The sequence below is a fragment of the Bos taurus genome, chromosome 13, assembly GCF_002263795.3.
Source record: "Bos taurus isolate L1 Dominette 01449 registration number 42190680 breed Hereford chromosome 13, ARS-UCD2.0, whole genome shotgun sequence".
Classification (NCBI taxonomy): domain Eukaryota; kingdom Metazoa; phylum Chordata; class Mammalia; order Artiodactyla; family Bovidae; genus Bos; species Bos taurus.
In genome coordinates, this window is record NC_037340.1 from 76,946,309 (window position 1) to 76,970,183 (window position 23,875).

General features: G+C 51.2%; 1 protein-coding gene and 1 long non-coding RNA gene across 3 annotated transcripts in view; both read right to left on the reverse strand.

Annotated features, from left to right (window-relative positions):
* PREX1 (phosphatidylinositol-3,4,5-trisphosphate dependent Rac exchange factor 1) overlaps positions 1 to 23,875 on the reverse strand; it is a 181,152-nt gene that overhangs the window by 105,695 nt on the left and 51,582 nt on the right. The window lies entirely within an intron of this gene.
* Positions 455 to 23,004, reverse strand: LOC112449342 (uncharacterized). The gene is made up of 3 exons (XR_009497029.1): positions 10,302 to 23,004; positions 8,732 to 9,125; positions 455 to 6,990 (listed from the first exon to the last, which is right to left on the reverse strand). It is a non-coding gene; the product is annotated as an uncharacterized lncRNA (long non-coding RNA).

The window sequence follows — 23,875 nt, forward strand, 5'->3', positions numbered from 1 at the left end:
AAACCTACTTGGCCAGCCATTCAGCCAACACATCTTTATGGAGCACCTACCCGGCCAGGCTCTGCAGAGCCCAACACAAGCCCTGCGCCAAGGATCTGTGCTCACACCTGCGTCATCCCCCAGGGGACCCTCGTGGACTGCAATTCATTTTCCCATTATTTTTCTTGTTTAAAAACTTAACTTCTAAATAATAACCATTCGCAGGGCTCAAAAGTCAAAACTATACGAACTTTCCCGGTAGCCCAGTGATTAGGACTCCACACCCCCACTCCAGGGGACGTGGGTTTGATCCCTGGTTGGGGAACGAAGATCTCAAATCCCAAAATTTTTTTAATTTGTTAATTAAAAAAAAAAAAATATATATATATATAGTCAAAATTGGAAAAGTGGGTTTCCGACACCCCAGCCCCCACCCATCTAGTCCCTCCCTCCCCCACAGGAACCACAGCTCCTTGTGTGTTGTGAAAACTTCCAAATAAACATACATGTGTTGGTCAAAAAGTACCAAGTTTCCGTTATTAGAAAAATAAATTCTGGGATTCTAGTGTACAGAAGAGCAATTACAGGAAATAATACTGAATTACACACTTAAAGCTGCGCTATGACGGCAATCATTTTGCAATATTTAAGTGTACAGAAGCAGGTGGTACACCTTAAATTTACACAATGTCACATGTCAATTATACCCGATAAAGCTAGGAAAGAATAAACACATATATAAATTTATGCATACACACACACACGTGTATTCCTGTTTTGCCCTTTACTCACACCAAAAGATAGCAGCATACACAGGATGCCCTGGACCTCCTTTTTCCACTGAACTTAAAGATCCCTCCATATCATAACCCAGGCAACATCCTCATTCTCCTTTCATGGCTGCCCAGAATGCTACTGCGTGGATGAACCTCAGTCATTCTGCCACTTTTTTCAAGGGCTTGGAACAGAGAAATCATTTCCCCCTTCTGTGATGTGAGACAGTAAAGGCGGGGCCTGGCAGGGGGGATCGTGGGGAACAGGTAAACACACGACCACTGCGGGGGGCGGCCGTTCACCCCCTTGAAGTGCGGCCACGTCGGAGGCAGCAGGCCCAGGATCGCCAGATGTCCTGGAGGAGTTATTATTTTTTTTTCCCCAAGAGAAGCCAGAAATTAGGGGTTTTTTTTTAAAGCAAAGTCTCCCAGCTTTTATTATTATTATTATTTTTAAAGCATTTGGGGGTTTTGTTGTGGTTTTGCTTTCTGGCCATGCTGCACAGCATATGGGATATCAGTTCCCTGACCAGGGATCAAACTCATGCCCCTGCAGAGGAAGCACGGAGTCCTAATTGCTAGACCATCCAGAGAAGTCCCTCCCAGCTTTTAAATGGTGGCAGAAGAGCCATCTGTTTTTGCAAAGAACTAGGTTTCAGGGGTTGAGCACGAACGCTGGGGACCAGAGTGGAGGGGTGCAGCCACGCTGATGAGCAATGACAGTGGCCTGGCCCTGGTTGGGTGGGACGGACGCGCTGCTGAGAAGTCAGGGGAATGGACTTGGGTGGGGAGGGGATGAAAGCCAGCCCCTGAGGGAGACTGAGGTTTGCCCCGACCCCAGGACTTGCCCCAGGCTGACCTGGCAACAGCCACAAGGAACCCCCTGTGAAAACAACTTCACGGTCCACAGATCAGGAGATGGCACGGTGGCCTGCCGGTCACCCTCACCACCGCACGTGTGTGGAACACAGGGGACACCTCTGAGTGGGGAAGCTGGAGGGGACGGCCCAGGACGGAGCGAAGCGGGGCAGGCGGGCAGAGAGGCGGCTGTCAGATCCTTTCCCATCACCCAAAAGGACATCCACGGATGTCACAGCAGCCTGGGCGCCTGCGGACTCTCCTCTCCCAGGAAGACACTCACCGGCGCTCCACAGGGCAGGTCTCAGAGAGGAAAGTTGGGAACAGCAAGGTGGGCTTGCCGCTCTGCCCACACTCACTGTGATGCATTTGCAACCAGTCCCTGCAGCCCAAGTGTAGCCCAAGTGTATATTCTGGACTCAGCTGGATTCCTGACAACTGGACAACTCCACCTAGATGTCCGGGTCAGCATCAGTCACTCAGCCGTGTCCGACTCTGTGTGACCTCCATGGACTGTGGCCCATCAAGCTCCTCAGTCCCTTGGGATCCTCCAGGCCAGAATACTGAAGTGGGTTGCCATGCCCTTCTCCAGGGGATCTTCCCAACCCAGGGATAGAACTCAGGTTTCCTACATTGGCAAATGGATTCTTTACCATCTGAGCCACCAGGGAAGGCCAGACGTCCAAGGGCTATCTCAAACTTAACACATCCCAAACCTAGTTCCTGAACTTCCCTCCAAACCCACACAGCACCAAGCCCTTCCCAGCCTGACAAATGGCACCTCTGCCATTCAGGATCTCCAACCAAAGCCCCCCAGTCATCCTCGACCCCCTCTTTCTCTCACACTTCATTTCCATCCATCAGCAAATGCTATCACAGCTTCACCTTCAACTTGTTTTTTAAATCAGACCATTTCTCCCTACATCCTCAGTCACCTGCCTGGCCCAAGTCACCATCACCTTCTGCCTGGACTGCAATCCCCTCCCCCCTGTTCCTTTTACCATACACACAGCCTGAGGGATCCTAAAATTCTCCATGGCTACTCAATATACTTAGGAAAAAAAAAATCACATCTTCCCACAGTCCATAAGGCCCCCATGGACTAGTTAATCTCTCTGAACTCACCTTCCAGCCCTCCATCTCCACCTCACACCTCAATAATCTTCAGCCACATCTTTAATCTCTCTATTCCTTCCACCTGCCAGGCATGCCCCTGCCTCAGGACCTTTGCACATGCTGCTCCCACTGGCAGGATATGTTCTCCCATCTGTTCTGGACCAGCTCCTTCTCATTCATCATTCCTTAGCTCAAATGTCACCTCCTCCAGGATGCCCACCTTGTCTTCATGTACTTATCACCTTCTCATCTTGCATTAGTGAAGTCGCTCAGTCCTGACCGACTCTTGGTGACCCCATGGACTGCAGCCTACCACACTCCTTCATCCATGGGATTCTCCAGGCAAGAGTACTGGAGTGGGTTGCCATTTCCTTCTCCAGGGGATCCTCCCAACCCAGGGATCGAACCCGGGTCTCCTGTACTGCAGAGAGACGTTTTATTAAGAGCCCATTTGTCAGACAAAAAGACTGAGATCAAGCAATCTACACCAGCTCCTAGATGAAAGGCAAAAATAAGGGAGCATGGTTGGGATGAAACCTTTACCCCAATCCAAGAACAAAGGTCAGGCTTGGAAACCAATGATTTGGCTTTAAACTGCATTCCTCCTCCTTCCTGCTGTGTGACCTCAGGAAAGTGCATTGGTCTCTTTGAGTCTCAGTTTGCGTGTGTGCGTGTTAAGTCGCTTCAGTTGTGTCCGACTCTTTGCAAACTTATGGACCATAGCCCACCAGGCTCCTCTGTCAACGGGATTCTCCAGGTATGAATACTGGAGTGAGTGGCCATTCCTTCCTCCAGGGGACCTTCCCTACCCAGGGATAGCACGTGGGTCTCTTATGTCTCCTGCATTGGCAGGGGGCTTCTTTACCACTAGCGCCACCTGGGAAGCCCCGTGTCTCAGTTTACTCTTCCAAGATACGTGGATCATAGTGATACCAACCCGGCTTTCAGAATGTATTAGGATAAAGCGAATGGGAGCTCCATGAGGGCAGGGTCCTTGCCAGTCTTCTTCCCAGCTGGACCCTTGGGGCCTAGACCTGCTCCTGGCACACAATAAGCCCTCAGGAATCAAAGGAAGGGCTAAAACCTGCCTGGCACAGTGCCTGACACATCGCAGGAAGCTCAGCTTGGGCCACGTGGAAGACTGATGATCCTTCTTTTTAAAAGACAACAGGTCGGGGGTGGTCAGCAGACAGAAGTTCCCAAAGGATGTTTTTCCAGGGCTTGTGATGCTGCCGGGAAGTCCGGCCTCCAGCCTCTCCAGACGGGGCCGGAGGACAAGGCAGCCTCACCCGGCACATTGGGCAGAGCAGGAAGCTGGGAGCGCGGCGCGGCTGGCCTAGATCGGGGCTTCCTGCCCCACTTTCCCCACAAGAGCACGGCCACCGCGATCGTGCTGGGACAAAGCGAGGCTCGGGCCACCCACAGAGGAGCCGCAAACAGGCTGGTGTGCTGGGCACGATCGCGGCTCGTGGCCCAGAAAGAATGGGCAGGCAGGGGCTCTGAATCCGGCCCGCGTGCTGCCCAAGGCACCATTGGCTTTTCCAGGTGGGCGCCGATGCCCTTTGTGAGGGCGGGGTGCTGAGAGGCACCTTCTAGGGCGAGTCCGTGTCCAAACCTTGACAGTTTTGGAACACTTGGCCAAAAACATCTCCCATCTTGGAAACCTCCCTTAGAGACGAGCCTGCTCTCGGGAGTCCCAGGGCTGCCTGCAACCCACCCCGGCCTGGGCGTCTTTGTCTATGCCATGTCCATCCAGTACCCTCCCCGGGTCGCGTCCCTGCCTCTCGGCAAGTCCTCCTCTTCTCTTTTATGATGATGATGATGATGAAATACATCAAGGATCCCCAAACAGTTAGAGAAAAATTTAACACCCACAAACATATCACTACCCAGTTTTGGAAAATCTTCTCAGCATTGTGTCAAACCATGTCAATGCTGGGAAAGACTGAAGGCAGGAGGAGAAGAGGACAACAGAGGATGAGATGGTTGGACGGCATTACTGACTCAATGGACATGTGTTTGAGTAAACTCCAGGACTTGGTGACGGACAGGGAAGCCTGGTGTGCTGCAGTCCATGGGGTCGCAAAGAGCTGGACACGACTGAGCGACTGAACAACAACAAATTTGCTTTAAACCATTTTCTAAACGAAATTCATCAAGTCCAGAGGAGGTATAGACTGGGAAGGGACACAAGGGAGAGCCGTGGGTGGGACTGGGATGGGAGGAGCTGGAAATATTCTACTTCTTGATCTGAGCGGCAGTTACACAGGCGAATGCGTATTCAAAGCCTTATCTGCGGGCACCTGAGATCAAGGCACTTTATCCACGTGCCTTGTGAATATCAAGCCCTCAGTGCAGATGCAGAAAGAAAGGAGTCATTACAGAGTGAGGTGAGCTACCTGGGTACCTGCTCATCCTGCAAGGCACCGACTGCCCTGGACGCATGCTCCTCGCCGCCACACAGGCCTGCGCCCACTCACTGGGCACGTGTGAATTGAGAAGCAATAAAGAACACTGTTTTGCGAGTTTACAACACTTCTATAAGTGATGTGTTTTCAGCAACTTGCTTTTCTCACTCCACATCGCACCCTCCACCTTTGGCCCACATCGACCCTTGCACTTGGCAACACGTACCGCCCACACTCCACCCACACCCCTTGGTTCTTATCCCTGGGGTGCATCCCCGCACCACCTCGGCCACCAGCACCCACATTGCTGGGTCTGAGGCCCCTCTCTCACATGCAGAGCAGGCCGCAAAGACAAACAAGGAAACTGAGGCACGTGGGCCCCACACCAGTCACCTGCTTGACGACACACTGTTCTTGGGAAGGGGCCCAGAACAGGTTCCAGAAGTAACAGGTACAGCATTGAAAAGTATAATAATAACAATGATAGATCTACTGCTGCTGCTGCTGCTAAGTCGCTTCAGTCGTGTCCGACTCTGTGCGACCCCATTCCTTTGCAATTGTTACCCTACCTTACACCTTTGAGCCTTACTGTATGACAGATGTTAGATCTAAGTGTTTTTCATCCTCAAACAATGCTAGGAGTTCGGCCCTACTATAACTGTGCCCATTTTACAGAGGAGGGAACTGAGGCCCGGTGTAGTAAAGAGCTTACCCGAAGCCACGCAGCTAGGAGGTAGCAGAGCTGGGCCTCGAACCCAGGCAGTCTGGCCCGGTGATGAGTCTCCAACCCATTTCCAACACACAACAGCACTCAGTAACTGAACAGGACAAACCACGCAAGCAGCAGACAGGTAGCAGCTGCCCTCTGGGGTGCTACTGGGGAGCTGTCATACTGGAACCCATGGCCACAGCCTTGGGAAGAAAATTCTCTCCCTGGAGATGAAAAAGGAGAGAAGGAGGCCTCAAAGATGCTCTCTGAGATGGCCACCGGCAACCTGATCACTAAGGGGAGGCGGCCCGCCTGCCCCCAAGGACATCCCTGCCTTGACTGGGGTGACCTCACCAGACATATGGCGAAACCTGAGGGGCCCAGGGGAACAGCAGCCCCCAGACCATAACAAAGACAGGAAAGGGGGTGTCCTGAGGACCCCAAATCCCTGGGTGATCTGGGTGGTCCAGGGTCCAGGGAAGCAGAGTGTCACAGAACAGCCATGAATCCAAGTAACAGTAATAAAGTAATACTAACAACAGCATTTTACTTTATTAAGTGACGCTTGCTCCTTGGAAGAAAAGCTGTGACAAAACTAGATGGCATATTAAAAAGCAGAGAAATCACTTTGCTGACAAATGTCCATCTAGTCAAAGCTATGGTTTTTCCAGTAGTCATGTACGGATGTGAGAGATGGACCCTAAAGAAGGCTGAGCGCTGAAGAATTGATGCTTTTGAACTGTGGTGTTGGAGAAGACTCTTGAGAGTCCCTTGGACTGCAAGGAGATCCAACCAGTCCATCCTAAAGGAAATCAGTTCTGAATATCCATTAGAAGGACTGATGCTGAAGCTGAAGCTCCAAAACTTGGGCCACCTGATGCGAAGAGCTGATTCATTGGAAAAGACCCTGATGCTGGGAAAGATTGAGGGCAGGAGGACAAGGAGACAACAGAGGATGAGATGACTGGATGGCATCACTGACTCGATGGGCATGAGTTTGAACAAGCTCCGGAGCTGGTGACGGACAAGGAGGCCTGGCGTGCTGCAGTCCGTGGGGTCGCATAGAGTCGGACACGACTGACTGAATAACAACAGCAGCATACTTAGGGCTGATTCACGTTGTTGAATGGCAGAAACCAACGCAACACTGTAAAGCAATTATCCTCCAAATAAAAATAAATTTAAAAAAATAATAATAATAACAACAACAGAAAGGGCCTTTGTACAGCCTGCACTAAGCAGCCCCACAAAGGCCAGAGTTTGGGAAGACCCCCAAAAGCACAGTGACTCCAGCAAATCCTTTCCTCCATCCACTCTAGCATTTATCCTATTGGAGTAGCTAAATCTCACACGTGGCATCAAGATTTAACTTTAGTATCTGATTTTAAATTCTAACACTTGGGGTTTAGTTAGATAAGCTGTCCATCTTGGCAAAAGGATCATCACATGAAAAATGGTTTGCAGAAGTCCATAGAGTGACACAGAAAAAAGGGTGTGAATGTATCTTAGAAAAAAAACCCAAGTTACAGAAGAGTGCATAAAATATAATCTCCTTTTTGGTTAAATAATTTCTACATAGGCACAGAAAAGAAAAAGTGTGGAACGAAATACCCTAAGCTGTGTGAGAATACAGCCAAGATTACTAACTGTTCCCTAATGTCTGGTCTCTTCTTCTCCAGATCTTAGAATACAGACTATATTTTGCAGTTTCCTTTGCAACTACATGTGGTCCCACGACTAAGTTTGGGAGAGGCAGGAGTGGATTACATACACTGGAAGCGGAAGTATCCTTGGGGATGAGGGGAAGAACGGACCGGCATTCTCTTGCTATTCCTCCTTCCTGCTGACTGGATAGCAAATGTGATGCCTGGAGGTCAAGCAACCATCTTATACCATGAGGTAAAAGCCAGGGATTGAAGATAGACCAGCAATACAGAAGGAGCTTATGTCCCTAATTACAGTGGAGCCAACACATCTATCCTGGGAAGCCTATAATTCAGTAAGAAGGAAAATTCCATATCATTTAAGGCACTAATGTGTGGGTTTTATCACTAGCCATGGAAGCTAACTCTGAGAGTGGAATGATAAGTAATTTCAATTTTCTCCTTCATTTCTGTTTTTTCCCAAATTTCTACTTTGAAATCAAAAGTCATTTTGTAACATAAATACATGCTTTAAAAAAAAAAAATTGGATAGGAGAGGTTATTCCACATTCCAGGCTCGCCCCTGCCCAGCCTGATTATCACTTCTGCTTCAAGTGGCTAGTCACTTCTAGCATCAAGAAGGCTAGTCTGCATTCTCCTCCTGGGGGGCAGATGTCCCCATGCAGAGCAAGTAGTGCCCACTGGCAGAGACAAAACCAGGCTGTCCTTCTGCAGCGGGGCCTCTGAGCTGCCCACCCGTCCTTCTCTGTGTTGACTCTGGAAACCACCAGGGCCCCCAGGAAGGTGCTCCCCCTGGCTCGGTGCCCCAGGAGCCAGCCTGGCACTTCCACAGCCTGGGGTGGAACATGAGAGCATCCTCCACCCACAGTCACCACCATCACTCTGGCTGAGATCGAAAACCTCTGCACTCTCTCGTCTGCAAGCACCCTCTTTCATCAGGCCTCTTCCAGAGCCACTGATGAACTATGTGACCTCAAGCAACTGACTTCACCTCTTTCTGCCTCAGTTTCCTCCTCTGTAAAATGGGTACACAGGAATCCAGCGAGGATTACCGATGCCAACACACACATCAGGCACTTTGAGTGGTGCCTGGTACACAGTGAGGGCTCAGTCGAGCATCTGCTGGTATAACCTCCCCAGCCCCACCTTGAGCTGATAGGGAGACAGACATGAACCCATTGTGTTTCCTAAGGAAACTTCTGGAATTGGACCAACCCCACTTACAGATCTCCTTGTATTTATCCTATGTTTGTTGACTTGTTGTCTTTTTCATCCTAAAAACAGTCTTTCTATCGATTGCTTCACCATCTCCAGGGTGCAGTGAACTGGTGGCAGGGGGACTTCACAGACTGTACAGTGTCACCACATCCTTCTCGCTGCCATGCAAAACCAGCCACTGCCTTCCCCCGCACTTGCCACCCTGCTGCATCCGCCTGGCAACCACGTGACCTCAGAGTCACTGAACTTCTTCCTCGGAGTCTATTTCTTCATCCGGAAAAAAAAAAAAAAAAAAAGAGGCAGTAGCTGAGGGCGTAAGCAAGATGATGCAGGTAAAAACTAACTCTGAAGACTTCCTGGAAGAAGTGGCACAGAGGCTGGCGGAGAGAAGTGGGCTGGCCTGTGAGGAAACGGGAACTTGCTTATGATTACATTCTTGGGGGAAGGCTGTCACGCCACCCACACCAACTAGCGTGACCCCAGACTTACTGTGTGCCCAACATGGAACTGGGTGCTGGAGACACAGACATGACCTCTCCATGGGGGGATCGAGTCACTCCTGCACTCGCCTATTTACTCAACGCACACTGCCCACCTACCAAGTGCCAGGCACTGCGCTAGGAGCCCATGACACATCAGTAAATGAACAAATCAGACCGAATCTGCCCTCATGGAGCGGTGGCAAGACTATTAGTACAGTCGTTCAGTCGTGTCTGACTCTGCAACCCCATGGGCTGCAGCACACCAGGCTTCCCTGTCCATCACCAACTCCCGGAGCTTGCCCAAACTCATGTCCATCGAGTTGGTGATGCCAACCAACCATCTCATCCTCTGTCGTCCCCTTCTCCTCCTGCCTTCAATCTTTCCCATCATCAGGGTCTTTTCCAATAAGTCAGTTCTTCGCATCAGGTGACCAAAGTATTGGAGTTTCAGCTTCAGCATCAGTCCTTCTAATGAATATTCAGAACTGATTTCCTTTAGGATGGACTGGTTGGATCTCCTTGCAGTCCAAGGGACTCTCAAGAGTCTTCTCCAACACCACAGTTCAAAAGCATCAATTCTTCAGCGCTCAGACAGATTTTAAAATAACATGGCAGGTGAGGACGAGCATTATGAAGAAACATAAAGCAAGATGAGGGACCAGAGAGAGATGGAATGAGGGAGTGTTTGAGAGATGCTCAGAGAAAGCCTCTTGGAGGAGATAGCATCTGAGCAGATACCTGGAAAAACAAGTGAAGAAGCAGCTTTACAGGTATCCGAGGGAAGGGCTTTCTGAGTAGTGGGAACAGTCAGTGCAAAGGCCCTGAGGCACATTCAATCGGTCTGAGACCAACCTAAAAACAATACCTGACCCTCCTTCTGGCCTGTTTTCTTCACAGCACCCGTCACTGCGCATTATGTCTACTGTCTCTCTAGTCCACTGGAATATGGGTTCCAGAAAGGCTCTGATGATACGTCTAGGTCACTGTTGTACCCTCAGAGAGACTGGGACTTGATTTAGCACAGAAGATCCTTGACAAATAAGAGTTTAACTGACTAATCAATTAGTCATCTGGAAAAGACTCCTGATACTCACCGCCCGGGGGCTTCCCTGGTGGTTCAGTGGTAAAGAATCCACTTGCGAATACAGGAGACTTGGGTTTAATCCCTGGGTCAGGAAGATCCCCTGAAGAAGGAAATGGCAACCCACTCCAGTACTCTTAGCTGGGAAATCCCAAGGACAGAGGAGCCTGGTGGGCTATAGTCCATGGGGTCACAAAAGAGTGAAACATGACTTACCAACCAAACAACAACAACCCACTACCCAGCTTCCAGGCCCCAAGAAAAGGTCCCCAGTTTTCACCCAGCCCCATCACATCTGCGACCATGGAGGAAGTCCAAGCAAAACCTGAGTTGCTACAACCTGTTGTGAACAGGGCTGATGCAATAGTAGGGGAGGGGGGCGGGGGGGCCACAGAGGAGAAACCAACACTCTTCCCCACACAGACTCCACCCCAGGGGCTGCAGCCTAGCCTGCAGTCTCCCTGAACTCACCCTCAACATGCCATGCCTTCAACCATGATTCACGCCGTGGCTGCAACACGCTACCGAGATACAGTTCCCTCTCAAAGGTCTCAAAGTGGTGGCCCACAGGCATGTCTAGTGTGACCAGCAATGGGCTTTGAGGAAATCCGGGCTTGGGTTTGAACATCAGATTTCCCATTAAAATCTTAGGTGTGAGCTTCTCTTGAGAAAGCTGACCACAGGTCTCCAAAGTCCTGAGGGCCACAGCCAGATAAGAGCGCGGCAGCCACCGAATTCACTCCCGCGAGCTCTGCTCTGTTTGCTACCAGCCAGCCTGCTGCTGCACTCATCTTCCTCCCACCTGGCCTCATGGGCATTTAAGTGTGAGACCAGAGTCCTAGACCTGGCAGAGGTGAAGCCTACGCACGCTCCCCGTACCAGCAACCGGGGCAGACATCGCCAATGGAGCACCGGCTTCTTTCCTGCTGAGTCTTCTCCACACTGCGGAGCACGTCTCTCCCCTTGCTGTTACCACCCCCACCCACAACATGATCTGAGATCCTTCCTATTCCAACGCCAACTTCTTCCCCACCTCTATGAGCCCCTAGTCTTTTTACCTAAAGAATGGACTCATCAGAATGGGATTAAGAGCAGAGCATCTCAAGCTCTGAACCACTGACACTGGAGCAGATAATCCTTCCGTGCGGGCGGGGAGGGGGGCTGTCCTCTGTATTACAGGACGTTTAGTGGCATCCCTGGCCTCTGTCCTCCAGACACCAGTAGCAAACCCCACCCTCAACTGTGACAACCAGAAATGTTTCCAAACATTGCCCAATACCTCCTGCAGCGGGGAGGGGGCAAAGTCTACCCCACCCCCCACGCCCCCTATGCAGCCCCATCAAGAACCACCAATTACATCATCGTTAAGAACATGTCTCCAAAGCCAAGTATTCTGAGTACAAATCCTGGCTCTGACATTTACTGGCCACGTGACACTGGGCAGCCTCACTCAGTTTCTTTCTCTGCAAAAATGCAGATTCAAAAATGGTACCTGACTGCTAAGGGGTATGGAGTTTCCTGGGGGGGGCGGCGGGAGTGATGAAAATGTCCTTAGGTAGCTGGTGATGGCACAATTCTGTCAATATACTAAAAACCACTGAAGCACACACTTTACGTGGCTAAACTGTATGATACGTGAATTATATTTCAACAAGCTGTTGCACATACACACACACGGTGCCTGGCTCACAGGGGCATGGTGAGACCTTGACGAGTTAGGATGAAGTGCCTTCGGAAAGCAGACAATGTATTATCAGCGTCAGCCCACACTCATCTGGAGACGCAGATGGGCGGGCGGCTTCGAGGAAAAGCCCACAGTGACCGAGACAGCGGTGGCTGGGAACGGGCTCCGCTCTGGGTGGTATTTCCCGCCGGAATGTCCCAGACAAAGCAAACCAAGTCACTCGGGGGCCCCAGGATGCAGGGCGGGGCGGCTGGACGTCCTGGGGACCCCGTGCCTGTCTGTGGAAGGACAATGGGTGGAATGCGCTCTCCTCTCCGCGGGGCTGACACTTGACATCTGAGGACAATGACTTTCAAGAGGTTTTGTTTTTTCCTCCGCCCAGCTTTTTTTTCCATCTCCCCAAACAATTGTGACTTGGGCTGCTGGGGGGAGCGATTTCCCCCCACCACTTCTTGGCTTGTGAAGAATTGTCTTTGCAAAGTCAGGAAACAATACACAAAAGTGAGAGAATGTAAAGATAGTGGCACTCGGGACCGCCAGGGCGGGGGTCTCAGCGTGGAGGTTTCCTCCGGTTTGTTTTTCCCAGAGCCTGCTCAGGCCCCCGGGAAGGGATTCAGGGGCTCAAAGAGGCTGCTGACTGCAGGGCAGGCTCCAGAGCACAGACCTGTACTGCTCGCATGGGAGTCTGGGGTCTTCATTTTAGGGCATGTCAGCAAGGTCCCCACTGCTTCCCACACACTGCCTTATCCCAGACACCCTCAGCCCTGTCTTTCGGAAAAGGAGATGGATAGGACTTCCCTGGCAGTCCAGTGGTTAAGACCCCTCACTCCTGTAATGACAGGGTGTGTGGATTCAGTCTCTGATCGGGGAACTAGGATCCTGCAAACTACACAGTGCGGAAAAAGAAAAAAACAGGAACTTCCCTGGCGGTCCAGTGGTTAAGACTCCTCACTGCCAATGCAGAGAGTATGGGTTCCATCCCTGGTTGGGGAGCTAAGACCCCACGTGCTTCTTAGCAAAAAAAAAAAACAAAACATAAAATAGAAGCAACACTGTAACAAGTCCAAAAAAGACTTTAATAACAGTCCACACCAAAAAAAAAGAAAAAATAATTAAATATATATGATTATTTGAAAAAGAAACAACTTTTTAAGAAAAGAAAAGGAGACTGAGGTTCTCAGTGGATGAAGGGCCAGTCCCAGAGCACACAGCTAAGCAGACAGAGCTGGGATCTGACCACTGGGCCACCAGTCTGGACACTGGCCTTCCGCTGTTTCCCTCTGACCTAGGCTTGTGCTCTCAGCGTCCCTGACCAACGACCCACCCAATCCGACTCTCAATGCGGCCACACCATTGAAGTCCTCTCCCCTAGTTGTGCCTAGGTCCCCGTGATCCAGCACTGCCTCTGGCCTTGCAGGTCCAGGAGACGAAGGGAGGGAGATGTTGCCAGGGGAGCCTGTGGATACCGGGGGACAGACAGGCCCCTGCTGCCCCTGACCACCGAGGTCAGCTGCATCAGGACTCCCCAGAGATGTCCGCGTCCTAATCCCCGAACCTGCGGATATATGATCTTACATGGCGAAAAAGGGTTCTGCAGATGTGATCTGGTCAAGAATCTTGAGATGGGGAAATTATCCCAGATCATCCAGCTGGGCCCTTTGAGGACACAGGATCCTTAAAGAGAAAGAAGGATGCAGGAGAATGAGTGTCAGGATGATGCAGCGTGAGAAAGACCAGTCATCCCTGGCTATGAAGATGGATGGGGCCAGGAGCCGAGGAGAGCAGGCAACCCCTAGAAACTGGAAAAGCAAGTCAGGGCATGAGCCCCTAGAACTGCCAGAGGGAAAACAGCCCTGGCAACACCTTGATTTTAGCCCTTTAAGTCCCATTTCAGACATCTGACATCCAGAAACCTAAGATAATAAATCTGTGTTGTTTTAAGTCACCAATTTTGTAGCAATTTGTTATAGCAGCAAAGGGAAACTGATACAACCACCTACCTGGAGACACAGGTATCTTCATCAACAGCCTAGCACAATCCTAATACTCCACTGTTAATTATTATGAATACATAATGTGTGTGTGTGTGTGTGTGCTCAGCTGCATTAAGTCGTGTCCAACCTCTTTTGTGACCCCATGGACTAAAGCCTACCAGACTTCTCTGTCCATGGAATTTTCCAAGCAAGAATACTGGATTAGGTTGCCATTTTCTCCTCCAGGGGATCTCTCCCACCTAAGGATCGAACCCAAGTCTCCTGCACTGGCAAGCACTTCTTTACCACTGAGCCACCCGGGAAGCCCTATGAATGTGTGCATGCGTGATAAGTCACTTTAGTTGAGTCTGACTCTCTGCGACCCTATGGATTGTAGCCCACCAGCCTCCTCTGTCCGTGGAATTATCCAGGCAAGATTGCCATGCCCTCCTCCAGGGGATTGTCCCAATCCAGGAATCAAACCCGAGTCTCTTACATCTCCTGCCCTGGCAGGGAGGTTCTTTACCACTAGCGCCACCCGGGAAGCCCAGCCCTATGAATATATAATATTAATAGTTACTATTACATAGCATAGCTACACATTTCACACATTTCTATTCAGTCTTCTAATTAGTAAGCTGTGATATGTCCTCTTTCCCCACAACTGATGGTCTCTGTTAACAAATTCATTAAGGACAGGTGGTCTGATAACAAAAATTATCAAAATAATTATAATAATATCAACTCTCCTTAACTGCCAGGCTCTATTCAGTTCCCAAGTTTAGAAAGCAAGAAGCCATTTAGTGAGATCAGATGCTGGAAACCTCAGACACCGAGTTATCTGACCTATACCATGTTTGTGTTTCCAGTGGAGTAAGAACACCAGAACCAGCTGCAACATGAATTAAGTGCTTCCTGTATGCCAACGCCGAGTCTATGAGGAGGTGACTGCTGTAGTCCTGTTCACAGACAAGGAAATGGAACCTGGGAGAAGTCAGGACATTTGTCAAGGGCATGACAGGGAGGAAAGGAGGGAGCCAGGACTGAGCCCAGGCCCCTGGAGCTCCAGAGTCCAGACTCTTTCCTACAGGACTAGATTGCCACTTGGGTTCAAAAGGTGGAAGAATTTAGTTGGGGGTCAGGGAGTGGTGTGGCCCAGTGGGATGACCAGGAGTTGGGAGGCCAAGGTCAGTGAGGCACTCAGGCTGGAGTGACCACAGGCAAGTCACAAAGGAGACCTTTACAAAATGCAAATGTGGTCACCCCAGGTCCTACCAGGCCTACCAATGGTTACCCACCGTTCTGAGGATAACAAGCAAAACGGCCATGCAGGACCCCTCCTCACCACTGCCACCAAGCCTTCAGGCTCTTCAGGCTGTTCTGAAAAGACGTGGAGATTGCTCCGGCCCCTGGGCCTTTGCACGTGCTATTCCCTCCAACCACAACGCTCATGGCCCTCCTTTAACCCAGTTAATATCAGTTCACCTTGCCTGACTTCTCAACCAGCTCAAAGCCCACGTTCAGGCCCCAGCAGCTCCGTAAACCCTTCTTAGAGCCACCACAGCTACAATGTAACCTATGAGATTATTCAAGTAAGGCCTGTCTCCCTCACCAGAGCTCCAAGAGGTCTTGCTGAGCCACAGCTTTATTCCTGCTGCACTCACTCTGTTTTATTCATGGTTACCCGCCCCCGCAGCACTTAGCACCTGGCATTTAATGTATTTCTGAATGAATAAGTGAAAATAAGCAAATGAATGAGAGAGAGAGAGAGAGACGGTCCTTCCTCTGGGGCTGTTTCCTCATCTAGAAAACAGGAACAGCATGGGAAGTCCCTGGCGGTGCAGTGGTTAGGACTCCACCCTTCCACTGCAAGGGGCACAGGTTCGATCCCTGGTCAGGGAACTAAGATCCTGCATATCGCACACCACAGCCAAAAGCAAAAAGAAGAACAGTAAGACTGCCTCAAGGATCACCGTGAGGATTATAAGAAATGATGCCCACTAGCGAGGTGATCTGGGGAGACTGGGCCTCCCCGGGCCCACAGACTGACAGGTCACCAAGGTTCCCCCAAGGGAGTCTTCTGACAGGTCCTTCGCTGGGGGCCTCACCCACCGCCCAGGGACCCCGTGAGGGAGGAGAAAGGAGGGCAAGGGGAGGCTCTGGTTCAAGGTCCCACCTACCAGTGCGGAAGGTACCTACGTGTTAACCTCGGCTTCCTCTTCTGTAACCGGAGATTCAGACACCTACCTCGAGAAGATGACACAGATAATGAACCTCAGCTTCAGCCTCGCACAAGAGTGAGGCCTCATGAAATGCCAGCACATACACTCCCATCACTGATATTATTTTTATCTGTCAATCTTTGATGAGAGAAGAAAGCCCCCACCCCCAACACGCAGATTACAATATATTTTCCTCATACTTGCCCCGAAACGGGGTGTCTCACTCCCCTTCAACCATACCAGCTAGTCTGCCTTTTCCTGTGACTCTCCAGGCTTGTCCCCGCCTCGGGGCCTTTGCATGTGCTATTCCCTCAGCCTGGCTCTTCCCCCAGGTTATTACGGAGGAAGACACTCTCCCCCTCCACATCTTGCTTTCATTCTTTATAAAGCAGTTATCACAGACTCCATGCTATTTTATACACTAATGAGTGGTTCTTTCTCATCAGTGGAATGGATTTCTGTGTGTCTGGATCACTGCCGTCTCCACAGAACTTAGACTGGTGCGAGGCAGATACACGATGCTCAAAAAATAATTATTAAGAGAAGAAAGGAAGGGAAGTTACATAAGCCTCTGAGCCTCTGTTTCTACATCTGTAATACAGGGTAAATAAGAGCTTCTATCTCTTAGGGTTCTTTGGAAGATTAAAGGAAACATTACATAGAAAGTGCTTAGCACCGGGAAAGGAGCACAATAAAAACTCGTATTTTAAAAAAGCACAGATGTCCGCCAGCAGGCGAGTGGATGCACAGATTGTAGTGTATTCACAAAATGGAATACAACTCTGCAATCAAAAGAAGAACCGCGCACACACAGGACGACACGGGCGTGTCCTAAGAACAGTGGCCGAGCCAAAGAGGCCAGAGACACAGAAGGGTGGGCCCCGTGGGACCGCGCTGCTGCAGAAGCCAGCGAACTGCCAAGAGCATCTCTGATGACAGAGATGACCAAACCGGCTACTTTTCTCAGCAGAACACCAAACAGGTTACTTTTTGTCTCCAGGTGCTGACCAGCAAGGGGCCTGAAGTGACCTCTGGGGTCAGCACGTTCTAGATCTTGGCCTGGTGGTGAAGAGCAAGCAACAGTCACGGAGATGTGCACGCAAGACCTGTGTACTTAAACGGGTGTAGTCACACTGCTCTCAAAATTACTCCAAACTTTATTTTTCCGGCAAAGTGATGGAAAGGAGATGGTTCCCTTCCACCCTGGTTCATCCACCTGCCCACACACGCGGCTCCCAGGTTCTGGCAGCCAACACACCCACTGCACTTCAGGCAAAAACCGAGTCCCCCTCCCACGCGGCCCCGGCTTCGGCGAGGCCTGTTACCAGAGACAAGCTGCTACACACACACGCACACGCACACACTTCAGGCAAAACCGAGTCCCCCTCCCACGCGGCCCCGGCTTCGGTGAGGCCTGTTACCAGAGACAAGCTGCTACACACACACGCACACGCACACACTTCAGGCAAACCGAGTCCCCCCTCCCACGCGGCCCTGGCTTCGGTGAGGCCTGTTACCAGAGACAAGCTGCTACACACACACACGCACACACACACACATGCGTGCACACACCCTCACTGCCCCACGGCTCTGCTTCCGAGAAGATGCAAGAACAGGAAGACTGCTTGGAGGTTCCAAAAGGTCAGAGTGGTAGTGCTGGGGAGGGAAGGCAGGAGGCTCCCCACTGAACGGGGAAGCACCTCCAACACTAGAGCGGGATCTTCTCCTGGTGTTTGACAGACGCCCACACCCATCACGGGCACCGAGACATCCTCAAATGCTTGCTCGATCGTTGCTTGAGGGGCACCTCCAGGAGCCCCAGCACTTGGCACACCCCACATGTTCACAGACCGCTGCCTGGTGCTTTCCCCTGTTTAAAACCTTCCCAAGGTGCCTGCCACTCTCAGAATATAACCAGACTCCTCAGGGGCTTGACACAACTCTACTCCCCAACCCCTCTGCCTCCCTTCTCCCCCGCTCCTCCTGTGCACAGGGCCACTCTGATGTTCCAAGAACGTATCTGTCGCTCAGTCATGTCTGACTCTTTGCAACCCCATGGACCACAGCACGCCAGGCCTCCCTGTAGTTTAAGCGTCATCACTCCTGGAAAATGCTGCTGCTAAGGTACCCCACCTCTTACCTTGCTTCATTCTTTTTTTTTGCATAGTATTTATCACCTACTACAAGAATTGATGCTTTTGTACTGTGGCGTTGGAAAAAACTCTTGAGAGTCCCTTGGGCTGCAAGGAGACCCAACCAGTCAATCCTTAAGGAGATCAGTCCTGGGTGTTCATTGGAAGGACTGATGTTGAAGCTGAAACTCCAATACTTTGGCCACCTGATGTGAAGAGCTGACTCATTTGAAAAGACCCTGATGCTGGGAAAGATCGAGGGCAGAAGGAGAAGGGGATGACAAAGGATGAAATGGTTGGATGGCATTACCGACTCAATGGACAAGAGTTTGGGTGGACTCCGGCAGTTGGTGATGGACAGGGAGGCCTGGCGTGCTGCGGTTCATGGGGTCGCAAAGAGTCAGACACGACTGAGCAACTGAACTGAACTGAAGTGAACCCTGTCGAACTTCCTTATGTAATGTCTTTGTTGACTAGCTTCATCATAAGCCCAGTGAGGATGAGTATCTTGCCTGTCTCGTGCACTGCTGCATCCCCAGCCCCTGGTACACAGTAGGTGCTCAATAAATTACTCGTAGATACAAACTACACGCTGATCACAGGACTGACTTCCTTATAATTTTCTGCAGCATTTCAGTCCTTTTCAATGTTATGAGCACGTGTGGTCTTTATAATTTAAAATTGAGGCACATGGGACTTGCCTGGTAGGGTCCGAGTGGTTAAGAATCCACCTTCCAATGCAGGGGTCATGAGTTTGATCCCTGCTCAGGGAACTAAGGTCCCACATGCTGAGGGGCAACTAAGCCCACATGCCACAGCTGGAGAAGCCCGCGCACAGCACAAGTAGAAAAAAGTCTGCACACTGCAATGAAGACCCAATGCAGCCAAAAGGACATACATATATATATATATATGAAAAGAAAAAATAAAATAATATTAAAGTACAACTAGAAGTCTGATTTTAAAGGCCAAGTGGGGGCAATCCCTAGGTTAGGGGGTTTGATGTCCAAAGAGTGGCATAAAAATGACCCAGGGAGCTTTTCAAAAGACACATTTGCCCAAGAGGTGTACCAGGAAGTGCTAATCTGACTCAAGAGGTATGGGAAAGTCAGGTAACTTGTGCCTTTGTAGAAGCTCCCAGATCCTCTCCAGGGCTCGAGGGAGCATGGGGAACTCGGGAACATGTAGGCAAGCAAGGAGGGCTGCTGGGAAGAGGAAGACAGAGAGAATCCTGACAAACAGCCAAGATCAGACTGAGCCAATTCCTGGGCCCTGCTACTCAGAGGCCCCAGTGCAGTGGGATGGGTGGAGCCTGGGCATCTACTTTGTCATACACTTTCCCAGGTGCCTGAGCAGGCTCTGAGGTTTAGAAAGCACAGGTGAAGTGGAATTTGTTCACGGACTGTAGCCTGCCAGGCTCCTCTGTGCATGGAATCCTCCAGGGGATCTTCCAACCCAGGGATGGAACCCAGGTCTCCCACATTGCGGGAGGATTCTTTACCGTCTGAGCCACCAGGGAAGCCCTAGAAAGTGCTAGATCTAATCTAGCAGTAAGATTAGACTAGAGTCTATTCTTATGGTTTGAATGTGTACAGTGGCCTTTCAAGGCAAAACCTGATAAAAGCATGATAAGAAAATTGGAAATCACACATTCCAACTGCACAGTTCATTAATGCTTTGGTATGTCACCTTCAACAGTTTTTCTCTGCGTCCTTTTGAAGGCACAGATGTCGTCACAAGCTGTACATAATCAGGCATGTCACCTTCTTTGTCTGCGACAGTTGGAGAAGGGGGCGTGCCTGGTCACCTTGCCATTTCCCCATTTGGGGACATTTAGGTTGTTTCCAGTGTTGAGTTCTCACCCACGGTGCTTTGATGAACATCATGGTACTTAAGTGTCTGGGGCTTTCCCCCCTCTATGCTTTGGACTTTTTCTCAGTCTCCAATATCGGTGTGAGATCCAGGGGGTCCCAGGATATCACATTTGGGAGCCTCATGAACACTCTGCTAAATGTTTCACCGAAGGGTCTGCACCAACCGATTGCCCCCAAATGATGTCAACAGCCACGAGATAGAGTCTTATCAGAGGTGAAGTCCCATCGCATTACAGAGACGCGGAGGCCCGGACAGCAAAGCCTCTGTGGCGGACGCTCACTGGAAACTGACTTCATTGCTAGATGCTGTCCTGAGTGATTCACCAACGTGAACTCCTGTGACGCCCACCATGCCCCTGTGTGCTGGGGATGACCATGCAGGGAATGCATGTTTGATCATCATCACCACCACCCGTGCTCAATTTTCCTACAAAAATGATTTGTGGACACAGCTGGGGACGGAGAGGGTGGGATGAATTGAGAGAGCAGCACTCACATATGTACTCTAACCACCATGTGTGAAACAGATTGCTGGCGGAACCTGCTGTATACTGTCGGGAGCTCTGCTCAGAGCTCTGTGATGACCCAGAGGACTAGGATGCAGTGGCGGAAGGAGGCTCAAGAGGGAGGGGATCTATGTATACTTAGAGCTGATTCACATTGGTACAGGAGAAACCAGCACAACATCGTAAAGCCATCATCCTCCAATTAAACATGAAATTTTTTTTAAATGACTTGTCCAACCACATCACTGAGCAAAGTCAGAGTTCCAGAAGGCCTGGGTTTCTCGGGTGGCACAAGGGATGGCCCGGCAGGGCACCCACACCCCCAGGAAGGGACGAGAGGTTATCAGTCTACACTCTGCGGCAGAACCATTCCTGCTGATGAGCCAGCCTGGTCGCTGCAACACGAGATGCCAGGCATCCATCGGCAGGGCTGGACTCTGCCTGCTGAAGCGATGTCCCAACCCATGGCCCAGGGCCTGGGGCCAAGTCCTCGGGAATACAGATGTCAGAGAATGAATGACTGAAGGAAGGCAGGAGTCTGCCGAGACACCAGCGGGCAAGGCAGTGCCCCGCTGCCCCGAGCCTCGCCCCAGGCCACCAGCCACAAGACACGCGACGCAGACCTAGAATCCTGTACTCAGCTCTGCACAAATGCCCCAGTTCCCCTTTTTCTCTTTGCAGAACTTCCCACCACATCAGGCTAACAAGGAAGTCAGCGTCCCAGAGGGAGGAATGGTGACAGCCACACAAATCATTTCATGTCTGCTGAGGAAAGAGGAAGAGGCTGCTCGGACGGGCCTAGGGCTCATCTGCCCGCTGCCAACCAGCCAGGGCTGGCCACCCGGCTGCGTGCCAGGGCAGATGGAGAAGCTGTCTGGAGAAATCGAACAAGTCTACTCAGAAACTGTGTCCACAGGCAAATCACCCACTACCTGCAGTGGCCTCAGTTGTACTCATCTGTTAAATGGGTCAGATGGTGCCTACCGAAGAGCTGCTGCTGCTGCTGCTGCTGAGTCGCTTCAGTCGTGTCTGACTCTGTGCGACCCCATAGACAGCAGCCCACCAGGCTCCCCCGTCCCTGGAATTCTCCAGGCAAGAACACTGGAGTGGGTTGCCATTTCCTTCTCCAATGCATGAAAGTGAAAAGTGAAAGTGAAGTCGCTCAGTCGTGTCCGACCCTCCGCGACCCCATGGACTGCAGCCTAGCAGGCTCCTCCATCCATGGGATTTTCCAGGCAAGAGTACTGGAGTGGGTTGCTATTGCCTTCTCTGAAGAGCTACTAGGATGATTTAAATAAGAGAATACCTGTAAAGGCCTCTCTGGCCCAGGGCCCAGCAGACACCATGTGCTCCATAAATGTCCCCAATGAGGATTAAGTTCAAGCTTTCCATCTGGGCGGACTGGAGTTGTTCTGTCTAGTTAAGGCTATGGTTTTTCCAGTAGTCACATATGGATGTGAGAGTTGGACTATAGAGCAAGCTGAGCGCCAAAGAATTGATGCTTTTGAACTGTGGTGCTGGAGAAGACTCTTGAGAGTCCCTTGGACTGCAAGGAGATCCAACCAGTCCATCCTAAAGGATATCAGTCCTGAGTGTTCATTGGAAAGACTGATGTTGAAGCTGAAACTCCAATACTTGGGCCACCTGATGCAAAGAGCTGACTAAATGGAAAAGACCCTGATGTTGGGAAAGATTGAAGGCAGAAGGAGAAGGGGACGACAGAGGTTGGATGGCATCACCGACTCAATGGACATGAGTTTGGGTAAACTCCGGGAGTTGGTGATGGACAGGGAGGCCTTGGCATGCTGCAGTCCATGGGGTTGCAAAGAGTCGGATACAACTGAGTGACTAAACTGGGGAGGGATGAAGGGAGCTCAGGGAGGGGTTGCCTGAATGAGTCTAGGTGGGAGATGATGGTGGACTCAATCAGGGTAGTGACATGGGAGTGGGAGAAATGGTCAGACTCTAAATGGACTTTGAAGGCACAGTCCACAGGATTTGCGGGTGGATGGGATGTTGGGGGTGAGAGAAGGGAGTGGAGGTCGACTCCTTGGTGTTTGGCCCAAGACACCGGCAGGATGGAGGTCACTTTTACTGAGACAGGAAATACTGTGGTTTGGGGGTAGGGGGAGCATGTAGAGCGAGAGTTCAGTCGGGGACATTTTAGGTCTCTGTCATGCAAGCCTGTGTGGCAAGAGAGACAGATCATCGGCCAATCATTGCACAATGTGGACTCAACAGCAGCCATGCTGAGTGCCAGGAAGCCAGACTGGGCAAGGGGATGCAGGCAGGGGCATTCAGGGACGGCTGCCTGGAGGAGAGAGGAGACAGACAAGAAAGGTGAGGAGACAGACAAGAAAGTTGAGGAGCCAGGGATTCAAGGGAGGTGGTGAAGCTGCTTCCTCTGCTACCCCATCACTTCACCTCCCGCTTCACAGCCAGGGCCGACAGGGTCCAAGAATGAAGGCAGCATGGTTCCTGCGGTCAAGCTGCGGGGTCAGACGAGTGGGTTCCCATCCCAGACTGGCTATCTTGCTGTGCGGCCCTGGGCTGGCAACTCCACCCCTCGACGGTTCAGTTTCCTCATCTCTAAAAAGGAATGACAGTGCCAACTTCGGGAGCACGGTGTGACGCTCCAGAGACCCAGAGAGGAATGCCAGCCCCCGCCACTGATGCGCCATGCCCTCCCCCAGACCTCAGTGAAAGCTGCTTTGTCGGGGAGGCTGGACCAAGACCGACTGGGAGGACAGGGAGTGGTGGGACCCGCGGGGCTAAAACCACTGCCGGGAGCTTCCCCCAGCCCTGGCCGGTCCCCCTGGGATTTTCCACCTCTTCAAAACGGGACTCTCTGATAAATACTAGGGCTTCCTTGGGAGCAGGGGTTCTTTCCACTGAAGCTGAATTTAGTCTTCAAGCACCATGCAGGGCGGCAGGGGTCACCCGCCTCTCAGAGGGAGGGAGAGGACCCTGGTCCGCGGGCAACAAGAACCCCATGTCGCCTCAGCTCTGGGGACACAGGTGGCCCGTGGGGCAGCTCCTGTTGTGTGTCAGTCGCCACGTGCTCGCTCACACCCACCGCCTGACCCGGAACACAGAGCTTCTGCCTCCTTGATGGCTCCACGAAGTCACTGACGCGCTCACACAGCAAAGAACACAGTGAGCAGTTGCTAAGGGGCAGGCCCCAGGCTAGAACAAG